This window comes from Triturus cristatus, chromosome 6 (genome assembly GCF_964204655.1).
Source record: "Triturus cristatus chromosome 6, aTriCri1.1, whole genome shotgun sequence".
Lineage (NCBI taxonomy): Eukaryota > Metazoa > Chordata > Amphibia > Caudata > Salamandridae > Triturus > Triturus cristatus.
Genome location: NC_140589.1, coordinates 1648812024 through 1648829012, shown reverse-complemented (window position 1 = coordinate 1648829012; position 16989 = coordinate 1648812024). Strand labels below are relative to the sequence as shown.

At 43.1% G+C, this 16989-nt stretch overlaps 1 protein-coding gene across 3 annotated transcripts in view; it reads left to right on the top strand.

The window, feature by feature from the left end:
• MTA3 (metastasis associated 1 family member 3) overlaps nt 1-16989 on the top strand; it is a 988675-nt gene that overhangs the window by 923626 nt on the left and 48060 nt on the right. The gene's annotated exons all lie outside the window — the stretch shown is intronic.

Below are 16989 nucleotides of genomic sequence, written 5' to 3'. Positions count from 1 at the left end.
TGCCAGCCGCCTGTCTAACATGATAGGATGGACTTTCCCTGCCCTGCCAACCTTTCTGAGGCGCCAGTCAATGTCCATGTGCCAGCCAATGGGTTCGGCTTCCTCCTTTCCTTTTCACTGAGGGGGCAACAAGCCAGACAGGTGGCATTGTGCTAGATCCTGTGTGCTAATTCTCAGAGTCGGCTGTGGCAGCGAGGGTCCCCAGATGCGTCGCTGTGGGATTTCAATAGTGAGAGGGTATGGAGTGGTACGTTAGCATGTCAGTGGTAAATTTTGCGGCATTTTTGTAAAAAGCGCAACTTTTTTTTTAATACAAAACTGCAGATTTTGTGATTTTTTTGCAAATCGCGAACTTCTAGAGGGTCTGTACAATGGGCGTATGTGATCCCGTTATTTGTACAGGCCATACAACTAATGGCACATTTCCTTACAGTCACAGTTTCACTGAAATAGTTTAGAGGGTTAATTTTCTAACCAAATGAGAGAAATGTGTGTTTAATCTGCATGTTTCCTTTCCCGTTCACAGTAAAATATGTCTAGCTGGTTATGTACCTATTGAAAGTCACATGTTCCAATCCCTGTAGGATAGCTCTGAGTCAAATGCAAATCTACATTGGTTAATGTCAACGAAATAAGTCCATGTTAGTATGTTAATATTGTTGCCTCTACGCAGTGAACCGGCAACCCTTCCCCCGCTTTAACAATAGAAATATACCTTCCTATACTTAGCATGATGGATTTTTAGGAAGTAAAAAACAAACACATTTGCCACATTTCATTCTAAAGTTCGTTTCTGTTCTTAAATGGGGCAGCAGCGCAGTATTGCGAGGGGCTGCTCCTCCGCTAAAGTGGCATGACAAAAAAGGAAAAATAAAATTATAATAACGCAATGTCATTATCATATAATTTTTCTCTGCTGGGGCTGTTCTGTGGGGTGGGGCTAGGCTGTGCAGGGGATGGGGGAGTTCTGACACCCTCCTAAGCGCGCATGCATGTTCTCCACCCAGACTGCTGGGTGGAGAACATGCCCAGGCTCTCTTTCCCCATCTGAGCGCCGAACTAAGGCGCTCAGACCAATCACACAACGCTGCATTGCAGCTTTGTGATTGGCTTTGGGGAGCCTATCCTGCTTCCTGTTCTAACAGAAGCCAGGAAGACGACGGAGAGGACAGAAGAGAGGCCGCGGCCGGCCAGCCAGCAGGTAAGTGATTTTTTAAATTATCACCCTCCCCCTTCCCACTCCTCCACCCCACTCACCCCGCCCCACTACTGCTTCGCGGGAGCCTCGATTGAGTATGGCTAGATATATGGAGAGTTCAGAGCACATTAAAGACTTCCACCAACAAAGGGAGAGAGAAATCCAACTACCTGATCACATATCAAACCAATGGAGTGGAAGAGAGTGCATGTGTCTCTGCAAGGTTAGTCTGCGATGCATTAATGTGCTTATTGCTCCCTCTGTTCTCCAAGCCCTCCTGGAGACACAGGTCAAAAAGTATGTGCTCAGAAGTGTTATTGATTTGAACCAACACTTGTCAGACATCCAGGTAGACATACATTCTGGCTGCTGGAACACAAGACTAGCCATTTGCCTGGATGGGAGCAGGCCACACACCAGCCATAGCTTCAACCACGCAATCAGGACCTGCATTCCCACTTAGCAAAGAGAACACTTTTGCGACTTTGACACTCTATATTTGGCAACATGCCAATGCCACAGTAATACCAGCATGTGAATAAATAATCCTTTAGGGAATGTACCTCTACCTTTGTGGCGCAACCTCAGGAGAAGTTCATGATCTGAGGAAGAAGTGCCCATTTAACAGTAGTATTTTGTATGCACATCTCAACACCAGAATGCCAATGCAGTTGCTGGGAGCAAAGGGAGAATTTTGTGCTGGAAATGAAAGTAGCACAGCTGGTATTAACATGCTGTGATGGAAAATCAACTTTCCTGAGATCGCGAATCCATGACGTTGTGTGCCACAGATGGTCCAATTAATGAAGCTGCCAACATTAATTAGCAAATGCATGTTGAGAGCCAAATTTAGGCATCACAAACACATGTTTGAGCTCCTCAAAGGTCACTGGTATTTGATGCCAAAGAAAAGGCAATACCTTTGAGAACAGCAACGGTTTTGGGTTATAGATAATTTGTAGATATATATATTTTATAGATTACAGCTAAATACTATATTTGCTTGTTTGCCTTGTAAAACACTTTTCAAGCAGTACCTACCTATTCTAAATGACAGCAAAGGTTCTAGTATTTATTTTCTCTTGTTGTGACAACATTGCAAATTACCAATATAAATGCAATGGGCAAGTGAGTGCAACGAGTTAAAACATATTATGAAGTAAACACTTTGATTATCCTGCCTAGGATTATTTGCCCACAATCAAGTTTTCAGCACTGTGTGCACTTCCATTAAATATTATATGCGACTCTTCTATGGGGGAGCACTTTATTAAGGGATCTTAGTTTTTGCAGTTTAAAGAAACCATTCAATGTAGAGGGAAACAGTTCTATTACCCTAGTCCTGCGCCTCCTTTAATCATCAACAATATAGCCTTATAGCAGGCCCCCTGCTGTGCTTACATGGGAGCGGGCTTTTAATGTCTGAGATAGCCTGCTACACAGGGCTGTAAGTCTATTAGAACATTCTGCCCCTTAAGGGTAGAATGTTCTAATTAGAAAAAAAAAGGCATCAAAAACCGAGGGGATTGAAATCCCAGAGGCTCTGAAGCCTTTCTTTCAAAGCTGTTGCTGTGATTGTTTAATAGTAACAGCCATGTGCAGGGCCATGGCTATTTGCTGTTGAACAATCCCAGAAATTGCTGTAAAAAGAGGCTGAAATCAGCCCCTGGTTCTCCCTGAGTTCGGCTAAACTGCTTTTCCCATTCAGCCAAGCCAGGGAGACCCAGGAGCCGAGCAGCATCCTTCCTCCCTCTTTCGAAAGCACAAGTGACTGTGAGATACAGGAGAAGGAGGAGAAGGCTTCTGAGTACCCCGCAGCACAGGTTTTGCCTTTCGTTTTCCCCTGTCCAATCCATATATTTTGGAGAGGCAGGGGGAAGAGAAAGGAAGAGACTATTTATTAGAACACTGAAATGTTGAGAAAAGCTGGCCGATACCACTTTAATCAGAACGCTGTTGCTTCACTGTCTTCAATGGAGCTCTCAACATTCCAATGTTCTTATAGGCGTTATAGAATGTTGCTTTCTTCAACAGTCAGCATGGGCTTTGAGGTCTGTTGTGACATCATTCAATGGATGATCCCTTAAAGTATGTCTAGAATGCAGCTGCTGAATGGGGTTTCATCTCAAGAAGTAGGATCCAGCCTCTTATTTCTATCAAACACTAGGATTGTACGGCAAAACCCTCAGGCTAACATTATGCAACATCCTTTATTGCCACCACTTTAGCAGCTCCTTAAAAGAACACAACACTTTAGAATACTGACTAAAAAAAACCATAGAACACCCAACACACAGCCTTCTTTTTTGCTCTTGCTACTTCAGATAAGTAACTGTGTGGAGAGTGTGAGGAGATCAATGAGAAGTTGTACGGAATGTATGAAATTATATTATTTTTTTAACTAGTTGTTCCTAAAACTAGTCATAAAATTGTGTGGAAGAGGTTGATTACTTTTGGTTAAATTGTGATGCGAGAAAGCTTTTTTAGGTTGTGTTTCTTTATTGTTTAAAAAAAATGTGACCGTCACGTTTATTTCCTGACTGGGACGTAGTTGTACGGAATACAGTTGTTTAGAAACGTATTTAGTAGCCCGGGGCCATTGGTTTGTTCAGTTAACCTTAAGGCCTCCGTGCCCTGCAGACCCTCGAGGTCGGCCATTAATGAAGAGGTGCGAGTCATATCAATGACGTATTGCTCCCTCGTCTGCTTTGTCTCTGCGGTCGCATGAGGAATGGCCTGGATGTGAAGGAGGGCACTTCAATTGGGTTTGAACGTCTTCCCGAATTCATGCAATACGAGGCAATTTTTGTTATTAAAATATGTTGAGCTGGGACGCATGTATATTTGGATACTCGGAGGTTAGGCTATTCCAGATTTTAAGGATACTATGAAAGTAGATTTGTGATGGTTCCGTCTATGTGAAATTAAACGAAGGTAATTATTTTTCAAAGTACACGACAGACATTTTAATAGATTGGGTTAACCCAAATGTATTGTTATTGTAATGTGTCTTTCAGGAATATCAGTTGTCTGACAGCTGAAATACAACCTGGGGCTTGTTGTTGCACAGTTGAGGTAGTGACAGTTGAAAGAGAGATCAAATAATTTGGTACTGCATCAAGGATGGTTGGTTTTTTGTGTTGAACTTTGATTTAATTGATTTGATTTTGAAGAAGAAGGTTTTAGGATGATTGAGTGCGGAAGATCCCAGTTAGATGAGGCTCAGTTTGAGCATAAGTTAGAGAAAAGATATGGAGAAAATGTCTGAGGATTTAAGTATGCCTATTGAGAAATAAATGGAGGCTATGATTGCTAGTGCTAAGGCAGTGTCGGAAGACGAGAGGTTTAGATCAGCTGGGAAGGTTTCTCAAATTAAGAAAAAAGGTAAGGTGGCCAAAAAGAGAAAGCACCTTTCTGCAGATTTTGCACATACAGAAAGACGTAAGTCTGCGTTGGTGGACCATGGCAGCAGTCTGAGCCCGAGGCATGCTGGTGTTGAGGACACACAAGGGTGCAGAAAAAAGGCCCCAATAGAATGAGTGGATTGAAGGTTGCTGGAAAAAAAAAACACAAGCATACTGCTGTATTATGTGATGAGTCTTCAGGTAGAGCCGAAGAAGAGATTAGTTGCTTCTCAGAATCTTATACTGGTGAGTCTGGCAGTGGGGAGAGAATTCATGTAAGGGAGAAGAAGGCGAAATTAGAAGACTCAGAGGTTGAGATAGTAATGGAGCCTTCAGGGGATTCAATGTTGGATCCTTACTTGAGTAGGCATCCTCTGTCTCCAGATTGGTCATCACTTGAGCGTGTGGCTGAATACATGCCTTCTTGGATCAGGAAACAAATAACTAAAGAGATAAGGCTCAGGTTGAGGTCAGAATGCCCAAGACCTACTTTAGAGGATAAGGTTATGGTGACCCCAGAACTAGATCCAAAGATATTGATGTTCACTGGCAAGGAGGGATCGTGATCCCAGGAAGGGATTAGACAAAGGTCTTCATATGTGCCAGGATTGGCTTTTAGACTTTTCCAGACCATTGGCAAAAAAAAATTAGATTTGGTGGAGGTAGCTCATTTGAATAAGGAAGTTGTTGATATGGAAGAGTTGCGCCAATTGGTCCAGCTGGCGATTTGTCTATTGGGTTATTGCAAACACTGATTTGTCAGTAGAGCACAGAAAGAGCATTTTTCTCAAAATTGACCTAAAGGTGGTGGACTTGGCAAATAATGAATCTGGTCCTTCGGCAAAAGGCTTATCTGGAGAAATGTTTATTAAGTCTATGTCGAAGTTTGTAGGGGCATATTATTTGATTAAGAAATCCCAGAGGGATATTAAGAGGGTCTTCAGTGACCGTGTTTTTGGTTGGGCTGGAGGATCAAGGGGCTGATTTCCAAACCGAGGACGTGGGATAATGAGATCGTCATTTTTACGTGGATATGACCCCGCGCAAGGACAAGGTTTATGGAAATCTGCTAACTTCTACCCTCAAAGACAGCGCTTTAGGAGTCGCGGAGGACGGAGTGAAAGTCAGTTCAGAGGAACAGGTAAGGACAGGCCTTACTTCTATCCCAGTAAAGTAGGGCGGCAGACTTGCTCAATTTTATTACAATTGGTGTCGGGTAACAAGGGACCTTTGGGTTTTGGAGACGATACAGGGTTATCGCATCAAGTTCACAGAGGAGCCGATTGCCAGGCATCATAAGGATTAGTGATACCGATTCAATTCCATCTCAAGAACCCCTCCAATTGTGCAGTGTGTCAAAGCGACCTCCCCTCCCATAGTGGAGTTTGCTGTGTAGGCCTTCCAGCCCAGCCAGTCATACGTAATGCTGCTTGCCAAGTTAGAAATGCTACAATAGTTGATTCTTTAAAATGGTGGGGAAAAGGACCTCCGGTAAAGCAGACCCATGATCCGATCTAGGCCTAATATAGGCAGTTCAGTACAGTAGGCTGGGTCATTCCACCCTCCCTTTTAACCAATCATTGATCACTAGGAACTGGGAGACCCAATAGTATAAACGTATATATGCCATACCCAAACTCACATCATACGTTGATTGACAACATTGGTCAAGGGCTATATATGGGGCCAAGCCAGCCAAGCCCAGAGAAAGGAGTGAATCGGGGACTTGAGGCCTCAAAACCATGTGGATGGGATCCTCAGTGGAAAATCTTGCAGCGTATGCAGAAAATGGAGAAGGATCATCATTTTAAACAAGGCAATTCTACTGAGGTTATGAAGGTCGAGCTAAAGCCAACGTTGGAAACATGTTTCATTCAGGTCGTGAGAGGAGTAATACTGAAATTCCAGGTAAGGCTTGATTTAAAGTGATATAGAAATACACAGATATTGTAAACTAAGTTGCTTTATGGGGATAGAATCATGCCATGAAACTATATCATAATCGCCCTTAAAAAGAATTTGAAATTATTTATTCCCATTACTATGGAGTCCTATGGCCTCCTTATACAGAGCAAAGATCTTGTGCCTTTACAAATAGGAAATGGATCAGATTGTATACCATTAAAACACACTGGTGCAGTTGGGTTTGACTAAAAAAGCGTAGTAAGTCTCCAAAATCTTCGTCTGACTTTCATGCGCACCAGGACTTTATCCAGGAAGGTCCAGTTGACGGACAAACACCTTCCTAAAGTTCACCAGCAGGAGTGCACATGGGTCTTGTATGCAATGGAAGTAATCTAACGTGACTTGATGATGAGGAATACAGTGCCAGGTACTACGGCCTGGCATAAGGTTACACTGATCGGGATGAATGAGGGTAGGCAGCACCTGTAAAGCCTTTTGGCAAGAGCCTTTGCAAATTTCGGAATTGATCAGGGAGATCAACCTGTAGAAGGACAAATGATTCCTGTGCCATGTTTTTTTATGAATAACAACAGTGTTGTCTAGATGGAGCTCTGATGGGAACCTGTCCTTTGTCCCTGCCTTGTAAAAGTCAGAGGTGAGGAATAAGAGTCTCATGAATTTTGGGTAGTACTCAATTGGGAAGCCATCCAGTCCCGGCATTTTGCCAGCTTTCATATCCTCAAGGGCGTCACCTATTTTTTCGCCTCATTAGGGGCTAATCCAGCTCTTTCATTTGAGCAGTTGTGAGCAACGAAAGGGGAATGTCCATCAGAATCAACGTGCACTGAGCTCCCCCAGATCACAGTTGGTGCTTGTACAGGGAATGGTAGTAGTCTGCAATTGTTGCTGCAATGTCAGTAATTTATGTGTTGCCAAAGCAGTTGAGGGTCTCAGAGACTATTCTCAAGGTTAACGTTTTGGTGGCAGGCCAGGAGAGCCGTTTTCTGGCTGTATTTCTGTGTTCATACACTCTCCGTGACGAGGCCCTCCAGCATTGGAGGGTCTCTTCCAGGGATATCTGCCACAGGGATGTTCTGTGGAGCTCCAGCTGGTGCCAGAGGAGTGGGCCAGACACTGTCGCTCTAGTTCAAGAATGTGAGTCTCCAGTTCAATTTTCTGCTTTTGTTCCGCTGTCTCCTGATCGCTAAGGTATGCCTTGCCGAACCGCAGACTAGGGGCTTTATCAGCTGCCACAATGTGCTGGAGGAGGTGACTGAGCCCGCATTGGTTTATAAGTGATGTAGCTTTGCAGTGTGTTCCATAATTTGGCAGCTGCCACAGAAAAGTAGTGTGAGCCCCATCTCACCTTTCGAAATTTAGGAGCAGTAGCTTTACTGCTGAAAGCTGATCTTAAATGCCTGGTTGGCCTGTACAGATGAAAGGCTGACCTGTTGGCCAGTGTGCCCTTGCCGTTAGGGGTGGGTGGAATTTGCATAGTCGCGTTACGCAAAGTTCCGCAGAATGGTAAAAAATGTCCACGAGCTATGCAAAATTCTGCGAGAATGCGGAATTGCTTTTCCGCCCGTTCGTGATGCGTTTTTCCTGTTTGCGTGCTCGGGGGTAAATATCTCGCAAACTTGCCCATGCGTTCGCCAATTGGCACCGCCATCTTGTTTCACTTGTCCCACCCTGCTGCGATGCGTGTTTCCTGTTCGCGAACGCGGATGTCTGATGGCGCGTTCGCACACACTTGCAGGATTGCGCGCCCAGCTACCAATGGATAGGGAAACTAGTCAGTGAATGCAGGGATCCCGCACGCTTGAACACGCCTTTTGAAAGTGTGAACAAGGAAAAAATTTTGCTACGCCACGGATCGTGGAATTTTTGGCAATTCGGCATTCGCCGCAGAATGCAGAATTGCCAAAATTCCGCGAGCAGAACGGAATTTACCACCCAAGCCTACTTGCCATGTAGATGTAGGTGGACTGTGCTAATTTCCTTAAACAACCACTTCTTGACTGGAAGCCAGTGAAGATTTCAAAAGCCTTCTCTCACTGAATGGCATTTTAGATTGGTGAGAATGAGATGAATGGCTGCATTTTGTACCCTGTGGAGTTCGTTCAGGGAGTTGCTGTTGATGTTGAGATACAGAGCATTACAGTAATGTAATCGCGAGTTGATCAGCACGATAGCCACAGATTTGCAAAGTTCCTCATGGGTAAATGGGGAGATCTTCCTGAAGGCTTAAATAATGAAAAAGGTGCTGCTCATGGTTCCATTTACCTGCTGATTGAAGTTGAGGGAATCCAAGGTTCTCTATTGACTCCACAGGGGTAAAGAGGCGCCACAGGATTCTGGCCACCATAGCTCTGACCAGATAGAGTGCTGTGCTCCAAAGTCCATAACTTCGGTCTTGTCAGCATTAAGATTAAGGAAGTTATCCTTAATCCAGCTGAGTTCCTAGCTGGGTCAGAGGGTGCATTAAATTCCCCTCCAATAATTGTAATACCTTGAAAGAAGCTCAACACCACGGTGTTACATACCTCTAGAGCCAACTTAGATGCCTAGGGAGGGACATAGACACATAAAATGGAATTGCTAGACAGCCTTGAGCAGGCCTTCTATCTGCCTTGAGGGTCAGAAATAATGAAAGTCACATGCAGGGATAAGGATTGCCACCCCACGTGATCCCCTACTGAACCCAGTGTGAAAAACTCAATTGTACCCGTATCAGCAGAGGAAGGAACATTTCGAGCCCAGTAGGTGAGTTTCTTACAGCATAAGACCCACAGGTGTAGTCCGTTTGGCGAATCAGAGGACAGCAATCTTCTTGACACGATCAAGTAACCTATTAACATTCCAGGACTTCTCAGTAAATTCAGTCATGTTGATTCCAGGTGTATTAAATATGGAAAACTGGTGCACTAGGCTTTATAGAGGTGGGACGCCCAGTAGTAAGAGGGCCTGTGTAGCAATGATCAGGACTTGTATATGTGAAGATGAATGTTAGGCATAACAACTAAATATATACGTCTAACACAAGAAAACAACTGTAAAACCAACTTCTTCAACCAACCAACAACCCCCACCCCACACTTCCACCCCATAGACATCTGCCAGCCAATAAAATTAAATGGAACAAAACAGGATAAAAACTTCAAAAAAGCATTAGTAATGGCAGGGCTTGAGTCGGGGGTACACGTGGGTGGATGGCGTCCACCCACTATTTTCACAGGGTAAACGCCGTCCAGCCTACCAAGAATTTGGGCCCCACTGAATAATGTGCTGAACTCGTCCTGGTGTACTTTTCAAACACCTGCACATTATCTGCTTTCCATCTGCAACAAGCAACAACATAGGGGAAGGGGCTTTCTTATTTCACACTCCTGCTGGGCCCATACCAAAGGTCAAATTTGAGGGGTCCTTAGGACTCCTTTTGATTGAGTCTCTTTGCTGGTAGCAGTCAGGAGCCTCACACCTGATGCAAATGAAGCAAGGGGAAACTAAGCCTCACATCTTCTTAGCACTTCACACATACTTAAGAGAGGCAGCTTTTCACTTTGTTCAGTCCCTGTTTAGGAGATATGCATGCACTTTAAGAATGTCAGATGTGTTGGTCTTTCCCAGTATTTACACAAAACAAATGTCTTTTATATAGAGCTTAATTCCCCTGAGGAGGCATTGAAATAATTTAAGTACTACTATATTTTCTTGTATAGCCCTACTCATCCCAATGCGGGTTGTCAAAGCGCTTTACATCAACATGTGCCTATTTCATGTACAATAAATTATATAAGTTTGTAAATGAATGAACAAGATGTGTAACATAAAACAGGGGGATAGCAAGGTGTAGAAGTCTCATATCATCTTCCATAGCTCACTGTGCTATTATCCTCGCAATGCGCTCAAACGTATACATGATAGACCTGCTAAACATATATGTGAAGGCTTTAGATCTTTAGTCACTTCTTGTGGTGCCACTTCCTGAAAAGACGTGGCTTGTGATGCCACTTTCTATGATGTCAATTTCTGTGATGCCATGTGTGATGTCATGCGCCGTGATGTTGTGCGCCGTGATGTCGCGTGCCGTGATGTCGCGTGCCGTGATGTCGCGCGCCGTGATGTTGTGCGCCGTGATGTTGCGTGCCGTGATGTTGCGTGCCGTGATGTCACTTGCATACTGCCTAACTAGGTTAGTCCCCCCACTTCTTTTTTTAGGACTTGTGCCCTGAGTACTGGACATCCTCATAGTCAGGATAGTGAATTAGAAAAATGTAACAAAGATTATTCATGTGGAAACAGCAAAAAATCATATTTTGGTTCAAACACTGAAAACCGGCAGTCTCATAGACCAACAGTGTTCCGGGGACTAACAGGCAAAAGTCTACATTTTATGGGGAAGTTTCTCAGCAGGGTTCAGCTATATGGCTTCCAGCAGAGTCATCTGGAGGAGGATCTATGAGGTATTTAAAGATTGTTAGCATACAGTAGCCCATAATAGAAGATGTGTTGCCACTTCATGGATGATGGACCTCTTTCATTCACACCCATGGGGCTTCAACGCCATTTGAGATCCAAGCTTTCTGTTGTGGCCAACATCCAGCTAATGGGGAAGCCAGTCAGTTTCCTTACTGGAAAAAAGTGTTTGCCAAATATAACGTCTCCTTCTCATGGCGCCATCTACCATCCCTGACCAATTTTTAAATGTTTCCGAATCCATTCTTTGCCTTATATGTCCTGGAGTCACACCACACTCCCCTTAATACATTCCATCCCAAACATCAAAGTTAATAGATGGTCTAGAAAGTAGCAAACCACACGCCAACATCAACTAACATGTAAAAATAACAGTAACTTCTAGAAAGAAAATACGACTGCAAAGAAAAAGTGCAACATTTAAAAAAAAACATAAATCAACATTTTATTTTATATCTACTCCTAGGAAATGTTTACATCATATACAATCAATAATTGAAATTAAACATCACACCTGACTTCAACATTACAGAGCTGGTCCATTTAGTCATACGCGTTCTTCCTTTAAGGAAAGCATATACATAAACATTCAGGAATCATAATAACCCATCAACCTAATTATTCAGTATAATCTATCTATCTATCTATCTATCTATCTATCTATCTATCTATCTATCTATCTATCTATCTATCTATCTATCTATCTATCTATCTATCTGTCTGTCTGTCTGTCTGTCTGTCTGTCTGTCTGTCTGTCTGTCTGTCTGTCTGTCTGTCTGTCTGTCTGTCTGTGAAACACAGGACACTGTGATTAATGACCTCTTCCAGTGGAGGAGTGCAGGTATGCTTGATGTCAGAAAACCATTAAAAAAAATACGTTTCTAATCCATTCTTAAATTGAGCTGCTCATCTAAACGTCCCAAGAAAGTGGTTAAAAATTCTGCTTCAACATGTGGTCTTTAGTTTAGTTGCTTGATTTTCTGTCGTGAAAAAAATTGAAGCTCAATCCAAAATGGCAAACAAAAATCTCTTAGACTTGAAATAGTGAGGGCAATACCCACTTGGCATTGTTTCTGTGCCCTCCTCAGAATTAAAGTTGGGTGTGTTCTGGTCTTCATTGGCCGATTCACAACCACTCGATTGTGACAGATCCATTTGTTGGCTTTAAAATGTACAGTTACCCTTGACAACTGGGTGTTTTTTCACAATGGGAAGTTCGTTTCACTGTTTTTTTCAGAACCATGGGACTTCGAGGTATCATAGCTAGACGCTGTTTTTAGGTCTCAGCTTTTCTCTGTCTGTTAGTGAAAGGCGTTTGTGGACCATGCCAAAAACCTACAGTAAGCTTACAGCCTGCCCATTGCTTACGACCGATTGACTCTCCTGTGCCTTCTTCCTATTTGATGATTTGGCTTTCACTTCTTGTATTTGACCCCCCCATCCCCCTCCCCTTCGTGGAGGATTGGCTCTTCAGCATCCTTTTGATTGTCTGGAATATTCAGGCAGCGAATTTTTCTTTGCCTTTCAGCACTCCATGAGAGTGTGCAGGTTTTCTATGTATCTCTCTCGTGTGCTGCATCTCCCACCCCAGATACACTCTCCTATGCTATGTTTTGCTCCCTCCTCCCTCCACTTACTTTCGCACTCCTATGCTGCTTTTCTGTTCGATGTCTGCCCCATCATCCATGTTCTCCTTATTGCTTCTCTCTTCCCATACCAGCTCTACTATTATTTAATATTACCTCTCTCAGGCCTAAGACTCTTCGTTGCTTCCCCCTCTTCGTTGCTTGCCCCTCTTCTTTGCTTCCCCCTCTTCTTTGCTGCCCCCTCTTCTTTGCTTCCCCCTCTTCGTTGCTGCCCCCTCTTCTTTGCTTCATTGCTCATTTCACTTGAAGTGGAATGGCCTGTGCAGCTCCCATTTGCTTTCAGGCCATTCAGCTTTAAAAATACACTTTTGCGCATATGAAAATGTATTTTTTCTTTTCACCTCCAAGTAGCAACCCCCATCTTGGACCGCTAAATAAAGAAAATAAAACACCAATGCGCCATTCAGTTTGCGTGTGCATGCTTACCTCATCAAGCATGCGTGCGCCTACTGGAAGATACAACACCATATTGCATATGCACTCATGCGCACTGCATACCATTGCATCTTTTTTCTTTCGAATTTACACGTGGAAGAAGAACGTCTCCCGGGCGTATATGATACGGCGATTTAGCGTTTTTTCGGCCGTATACTATTCAGTGGTATAGCGTGGCACCTATTGCGCTAAAATTTTGCGAGGCTACCTTTCGCAAACAACTATCCTTTTTTAGTGACAAACTGCTCATTTCTGATTGCTGGCTTGTATTACATTGTATTTTTACTGAAGCTATATTGCTAGGACTCTGCAATAGCTTCCTTCAACCAACACTGGCGACTTACACTCATTGGACCACTCTTTTACCCTGAAGAAGCCCGCAAGGGTGAAACGCATTGGCTGTGTTGTATATAAACCAAGAATAAAGGATTTACTACATCAAGCCTTACTTGTTCCTGTCATCGTCACTCGTCCATGTGTTGTGGACTGTTTCCAAGGATTTTTGTGATTTTGTCTCTTTACATGTGCCTCTCTTACTTTTGTGTTTATATGTTTCATTTAAGACCAATAACGGTGGCTGGTCTTTCGAGGTGGGCAACTTGTGAGAGACTGTATAGGTAATACCTATATTACTGTTTGGAGAATACCGGTAGTAGTGCGGCGGCATTTACCCTGCCATCGTGTTTCTGTGTGTTCCATCTTTTTTCTTTTGTTTTGTCAATTTTGCCTTTTGTTGATGCTGCACTGCATCAGCAAAACATTGGTAAAACCAATAAACCAGAAAGGAGAGACATGTTGCCTTTACCAAGGATTGTTCTAGCTAAGCTGACCCCCGTGCAGTTGTGGGAGTCTCTAAATGTTTACAAAAACTTAGAATTAATTCCCTGTTTACCTCATTCTTCCTTTAAACTGCCGGTCTGACCTCTCTGAATCTTTGATGCAATTTCCAGCTGCTTCGCCTCTTGTCATGTCCTTGGCTACCCCTTGTATCGCACCGAGTTCAGCATAAAAAATGCAACTGCTCCACAAAGAAACGTTATCAGTGCTAATCAATCCCCTTTATTTCCTTCTTTACTTAGCACATGGTGTGTTTACCTCAAGTCAATATCTATGGATCCTGAAATATGTTTACCTCCAACCGCATATATATATATATATATATATATATATATATATATATATATATATATATATATATATATTTATATATATATATGGAATTAGAGTAATGAGGGTGTTTGTACAATGTGCAGCAGTTAATGTATATGCATTGAATATTGTAATTTTCATGAAGTTATAATGCAGTGTAATTAATATAAAACAATTAAAACTTCAAAAACAAATAAAATAATTACAGTAGGGATTTTATAAAATTCCTTAGTTAAGTCTCTCAAGATTCAGGAGGGCTGTAAATTTGGCATGTTTCAAATCATCTGGGAATCCAGCACCTGTGTCATCTATTTACAGAGTCGTGTTATATTTGAGCGAGCCAGGTGCGTCGTCTTCCTTTTCCTAAATTATCATTTATTTAATCACTATTGACGTTGCTATGGAAATTGCAGTGATGCAGTGTCAAAGTCGCGTAACGTTGATATCTTTTTTCTCTTTTCTTGTTTGAACTTGTACATTTTAAACTAAAAGCAAAGTGGATTAAAACGAGATTCCAATTAGGTGAATTTTCATGTGAAACATTTAAGCAATTTAGACTATGAAAGAAGTCTCTGTTTTACGCACACCCGCTGCTGCTGGGAGGCCTGCCTGTATCTTCCTTCACCCTCCCTGCATGTTGCCACATTGCCCCTTCACCGATATTTTTACTGTTTTATCTGCAGAGAAAAATTGAGAATTGACTTTTCCACTTGACATTTCTCAATGGTTTGATTTGATTTGCTCCTAACTGATTTCCTACTGTGTGTAGTGGTGGAAGGTGATTTTATGGTCCTGTCACCATACAAGGGTCAAGGAGACATGGCTGCCTACTGCATAAACTCCTGTGCCCCATACTTTCTGGCAGTGCTTAATTAGTAAAAAGATAATTACCAGGGTCCTTGTCAGGTGACCACTGCAGATTGCACCATCCATTGCCCCTACTAGTACCAACACTTCTAAGAGTGACAATTGTGACTATTACAGGCCATAAAATATATAGGAATATACATTGAATCAATAGACAACTGTGATTGTGCTCATCCCTAAATTAGACAAACATTGCCACCATGTGGCAGACTGTCATAGGTTTTTTTTTTTCTTTCTTTTTTCTTTGTATTCCTCATATTCCAAAGCGGGCATTCTAGATGGGGAGACCCACCCTCTCTCCTCATCCCGAATGATTCTGATCCCAGTATTTAAGGTCTGAGGGGAGATGGGAAGGAGACACCCTCTAGTGGCAACTGTTTTCTTATTCCACTCCGTTCCATTCAATCTGTTTGACACTTTGATGGTTTGGAGACAAAGAACCAGCAGTGTCCAGGTGAAAATCATTGGAATACTCTCATCTGTTCCGCCATGCCACGAGGGCCGCCCAGATCTTATCATGGCTTGTGCTATCACAGGCCATATCGGATTCACTTATGTATATGAGGTACTTTAGACATTCTGAAAAATTTGGGGCATTTTCGCTTTTCCAGGCCTTGCATATTTCCCGTCGTGCCAGGATGATAACGTAGAAAATAAATTTAGAAGCCAGACCGTTCAATTCGAGATGCGGTGTTAATCCGAACATAATCATCCCGGTTGTAACTGCTAATTGTCTGTCTATAACCTCAGACAAGAATCCTTGTATTTTAAGCCAATAGTTCTTTAACATTGGGCATTCTACAAACATATGCAAATCATTTGCGGCCGGCAGTTTACATCTCGGGCAATAGTGTTCTAAGCCTGTGATTTTAACTAATTTTTTTGGTGATATATACACTCTGTACATTGTGAAAAGATGATTTCTTTTTAAGGGGGGAGACTTAACCACCGTATGGAGCAACGTGAAAGAGTCCGCCCATACATCCCCTAAGATGTTAACATCTGAATCTATGACATTGCCCCACAATCTTTGAAGTTCGGGCTCCGTCACACCCTCCATCTCGATCAAAGCCCAATACCAGTAGGATAACTCTTTTTTCCATCTACCCTTTTTATTTACTAGATCGAACTTCCTTCTGGCGTGAATCTCTAGTCTTTCCATGTCCATCTGAAGTGACCTATTCTGAGCTTTTAGCTCCGATATATCTTTTACTTGAGCCTGCGATACTTGGGCGAGAGCGGCTACTTCCCCTTCCAAAGCCTCTGTACGAGAGCAAATATGATCTAGTTTACTCTCCAAGCTGGTACACTTCTCATTAATCTCCTTCTGGGTGCCTTCCGAGATTTCAAACTTAGGCAGTAATTTCGAAAGAAGATATTCACGCAAAGACTGGAGGAGCAGCTCAAGCTGAGATTGACTAGTCCCTTGTTCTACAGCATGGGTCACCAGGGGCGATGATGGTGAAATATCAGGAATAGGGCTGGCTTCTGGCGTTGTACTTTGCTCCAGCAATATCTGCCGTCTTAAACCATCCTCTACCGCAGATGTGGACTCCGATTCTACAGCACAAAGGTCGATCGGGGAGGAACATGGCGGCGGGCTGACGCCGGCTGCAGGAGCTCCGTCCCCTGACTGAGAGAAAACTGCCGAGATGCACGATTAAAACGAAGCGGTGAGATTGCTGCGACTTTGGCACAAGTAAATAGACAGACATACGAAACTTTACCCTATTTTTTATTTTCTTCTCTCTCCGCGACTTTCACGGCGTCTCCGATGGCTTCCTCCCGGTGAGACCTGAGGAAGAACGAGGAGAAGGAGGAGCTGCCGATGGGCGTGGAGATGTGGTCGTCAGTTAAGGAGGACTGGCTTGGAGGAGCCGGAGCCTGCAGCGGACGAAGTGCAAGGCAC